The sequence below is a fragment of the Solanum dulcamara genome, chromosome 5 (assembly GCF_947179165.1).
Source record: "Solanum dulcamara chromosome 5, daSolDulc1.2, whole genome shotgun sequence".
In the NCBI taxonomy this organism is placed as follows: Eukaryota; Viridiplantae; Streptophyta; class Magnoliopsida; order Solanales; family Solanaceae; genus Solanum; species Solanum dulcamara.
In genome coordinates this window covers 45,593,974-45,598,826 of record NC_077241.1, presented here as the reverse complement: position 1 = coordinate 45,598,826, position 4,853 = coordinate 45,593,974, and the positions used below count along the sequence as shown (strand labels likewise).

The window sequence follows — 4,853 nt, the reverse complement described above, 5'->3', positions numbered from 1 at the left end:
CTTTTACTCTACAATTTTACACTTTCTCGGCGAAGTAGGTAACCTTTGATCGAAGAGGCAGGGACTAATATCGTTAATCCACAAGTAACATTCCCTCCAGATTCATCTGGCGCTGGAGCGCAAAGTGAGTCCTGTAGTCCTGGTCATATTGTGAAATTTTCGACCTTGGGCACTGCTTCCTGTCATTCGTAAATTACATCAGCTGGTACCCTTACCTTTTGGGTTCTGCTTTTTCACCCTCAGAGTTGGCTACCAAGTGGTGTCGAAATTCCCTCGTCCACTAGCCCATATAGTCATTCTGTGGTTTTCCTCTCATTAACTGGTTCTATGTTGAAGAGCTGTGGCATTTGAGTGCGTCGTCAGTTAGCAATTAGCTAATCCTTCTTGTTTTGCTTAATCCCTTGTTACAATTGCCTTAACGTATCCTATAATACTCTGGGTACATAATCTCATATCATTTCTGCGTCGCTAGTTCAGACTCCTCCATCTCGCGCGATCACACCGGCACTAACGCATTAAGTTCCATCAGAATTTTAAAGTTAAGCGTGCTGGGGCGAGAGTAATATTGGGATGGGTGACCTCCCTGTGAATTCTTCGTGTCGCGTTTCATTGTAACCTTTTCCACGAGGTGCGGGCACCCAACTTAGCTCCAGATTTACCTCAGCGTTGTCTCGCGAGTCTTTATGTTTTGCCCTGTCCTTTCGTCTGTTATATTGCATCCAGTGTCGGCGTAGACCTTTAGCTCCACTATCCTCTATTCACTTTGTGTTCCCTTCATTTTCTACCACAGGAGGCTTTCTATTCCTTTTCCTTTGGTTATTTATCTATCGCAATATCATTTGCGACTAACTCTATAACCAATGTTTGGCTTTTGGTCTAGCATGCTATCACTATCCTTCGTAATGTCTCTTAAGTTGGTTGATATCCTTTCATGGTTATACTCTTCTATTTTTATACGCAGCCGCCTTCTAGGGTTATGTTGTTCAGGGTCTCGTCACAAACTTTTTAACGCTGCCTTATGTAGCATTCTGGCTTCTATCCAATTATTGGTAGCTTTCTGACCTTTCTAACTTAATTCAGCAAGATATCTTATTGAAGTTTAGACGCCCATCTCAAATATATTCCCATATCGATTGCCTTCACCTTACTTTTTCCATTTTCTCATTAACTTCCCCCCTTTAGAGGGTACTCGTACTTTTTTCTGTTTGTACTTGTAGTCGTTCCAATCTCAATTAGGCGGTACTAGTATTCCGACGATAACTGTTCAAGGTTCTTTTGAAATAGTAGCTTTACCCCAACCTATATCCTTTATTCCTTGGGGTAAATGTAGGTTACACCAATTATTTCTTAAGTTTATCGTCCTCGTCCTGTAAGGGTTCCACTATTTCTGGGGCGACGTTGTGTACACACGTTACTTTTTGTATCTTAAGCTCCATGCTCTTACTGCATTCTCAACGCAGGCCTTTAACTTAGTCAACGCGTACTAAGTACGTCTTACTAGTGGTTTCACTTTATCCCTACATACTCATACCACACTGTTCAATTCATACTTACATATCCCCCTTTTAATTCGTATTCGTGTTCAGTTCCTGACATTTCTTTGAGGATCTTCTATTCGAAGCTCTTTCCCCAATTAGTCGGTGGAGAACTATAAACGGTTATCATAAATCATTTTCCAATCACTGTTGGAAGAAATCAAAACCTCTTAAACATCACAGTACTTCTTTTAGTACTTGACCTACCTGGTTTCCTTCTGAGTTTATCCTCGAGTTATGAACAACTCGTCTAATTTACAATTAGGAGTTGAGGGCTTGGTATTTTTTTCAAAAGAGTGAAACTCATTCGCGGGACATCCTATCCTTCACTCTGGGCCCTCTGTTTATATTCCTACAATAAAAATACGGCTAGAGATACCGTAATCTGAACATTACTACTTAAATAAGCTTTTGTTCCTCCGAAATAAAATTCTTCAAGTAAAAAGGATGCCCCTTATCGGCGACCTGAAGGATACCTCTTACAGCTCTAGTTAAACACAGTAGGGGTATTTGGTATCAATTTTTCAGACATCTCAAAAATCCATTTTCCATTCCTTTTTCCTTGTTCTAGGAAAATTTCGGTAGAGTTTCATCTACATTTCTTACTATCCCATAACCTACACGCAGAAATACCAACAATGCCTTACAGGGACAACATATATATATACATATCATATCACAGCCACACAGAGCTTTCAATGTCATCTCATATTGCAGCCACACAGGGCTTTCAACGTCAACAATAATATAAAAATACTGGACTTACCTCATATATCCCACTTCAAACTGCATCTGTTGCACTTTCTGTCTGCTTTTCTTTCAGGTTTCAACTTTATATTTCAATACCTTACCCGAAGGATATCTTCTGTGGCTTTACTTCACTTACCTGCATGCTTCGTAACTTTACATGTCGTCAATTACTTCCTTCTGTTGGTGTCGTCCTTCAGTGAAGATCCAAGGTTAGTATAAGGAATTTTCCTATGACTCGGATCTACAGCACGATCTCAGACGTAGAAGAAAAGTGACATTCTAAATGTCCTATAGCTTCTTATTTATAGATGTGGCGTGCAACACATCGATAACCAAGACTCTATTAGACACGGTCTGCAGACACTCCGAGGATGAACTGCTCTGATACCACTTCTGCCACGACCCAACCCCATAGGCCGTGACTGGGGTCCGACCTGGCCCCCCCGTATACCTATCTATCAGTTGTGGTCATATTAAACTGTAAATAAACAATGTCATGTAAGAGAGCCCCACTAGGCAATAACATTTTTATAAACCTATAGCCCTTTTTGTTTGTATCACAACATGATAGGGCACGCAAGCCGACAAGGCTGCCATAACATAATAACATATATCATATATTATATAGACCCAGCTGAATCAAACTGACATACACACCCCACATATACACATCTGCAGACCTCTAAACATATAAATGACAACATATGGTGGGACAGGGCCCCCGCCATACCCCTGAATGGATAAAACAATATTTATACATCAGTGGACAGTATCAAAAACTAGGCTCCGATACAATAGAGCCTCTTCCAGCTGAGCTGCATGGAATCCTAAGCTGACGGACTCCCAAAATCTGTATCTGTACCTGCGGGCATGAACGCAGCCCCCCGAGAAAGGGGGGTCAGTACGACACATGTACTGAGTATGTAAAATGTAACATAATACACTGGATGTATATTCAAAATAGAGAAGCAGGGGAACAAATTATCAAATTGAAGACATGTACCTGTATTCTGTGAATAACAAAAGCATGCATGCTCAATTTATACAATATAGCCGGCCCTTTTAGGGGTCCGGTGAATTACATCTGTAGGATCATCATAGGCCCAGCGCCATCACCACCTTATTACAATACATCATCATAAATATACATACGTACCCGTCCCTCTAGTGAGGGGCTCGGTGAACAATGCAGTGAATTGTGCACGACAATGTACCCGGCCCAGGACTCGGTGAAAGAAGTGTTACAGTATACACGAGTAGAGTCGTGAGCAACTATATTCAATTTAAATCATTATCAGAGACTCGACCGAATAAGAAAGTTAAGCTTTTGTTTGAGGACCTGAGTAACAGTGTGGTCATCTCGAGTGTCCTCTAAATGCCATTATGGGTTGTTTCAAAAGTAGTCTCGAGGACCCTAGGCATGTATTAATATAGGGCCAAATCATTTATGAAGTCACGAACACTTAGGCTTGTAAAGTCGTTAAGGCCTGGAGCCTGTACATTTGGTTTCTCTTTAATATATACAAGTTTCCAGGGAAGTAGTTCAACCACTATCAAAGTTTGATGTTCAAAAGTAATTAAGAAATATTTAAGAATGGAGTTACCCCGGAGTTTAGATTACACTTAACTTACAGCTAAGCAGAGACATGCCCAAGAGAAGAAAGAGAATAAGCTCTATGTAGTCTGTACTTTCTTTCAGTTGACCTTCATACACATATTTCATATCCGGCCCATTATGGGGCTCGGTGAGCCATTATGGCATTCAAATTTCACTTTCGTACCAAATACATATCAAGAGAAGGGAAAGAGAGTTTCCCATACACTACTCTTTAGAACGTAGAAGCCTTAACAGGCAATACTCAATCCTTGTAGGGGTGTCAACACTTAACTGTAGTTAGGGATTTTGGGGCATACCTGGAGTTCTGGGAATGGAATTATTCCCACATTCCACATATAATTCACTTAAGGATAAGACTTTCCAAAAGGAAAGAAAGATAACTGTACGTGCTTATACCAAAACATGCCACGAGAAAGCTTTACATACCTCTTGGGAGTTACCCTTTATCCTGCTCGTCTCGTCGTCTTCTGAACCTATTCAAAATGAAATTAATACGAATATCAACTACTCTTAGCTGTCTTGTATCTTAGGTTACACCTTAGTATTCATGGAATCTATCTCCTTAGTCGTTTCCTCGACTAGTTCTTTAGTTTGTTAAGGCGTTAATGAAAATTGGGCTGCACCTCCCCTATAATATGCCCTATACAAATTTCCAATTAGGTCCCTAAGACCTACATCCAACCAACAACAACAACCTGCAGCAATTCATACCAACAATATACAACATAACTCCTAATGACTTATTCAAAAATACGATATCACAATAGGGCATCTAGACTTTATTTTGTAACGCCTTTAATTATACGCAACGGGGGGTCATGTGGCCTCAACCAGAAGCACCCTAACCCACCTTAGATCATATTTAGTCCCTGAAAAAACAAGCCATACCCCCGCAGCAGTACTTCACAAGGGCAATACTTTATTTCGACGACAATTCAACTATAACGACT

General features: G+C 40.5%; 1 pseudogene; it reads left to right on the top strand.

The window, feature by feature from the left end:
* The first annotated feature begins 488 nt into the window (after positions 1–488).
* Positions 489–608, top strand: LOC129891035 (5S ribosomal RNA; annotated as a pseudogene).
* The last annotated feature ends 4,245 nt before the right edge of the window (positions 609–4,853 follow it).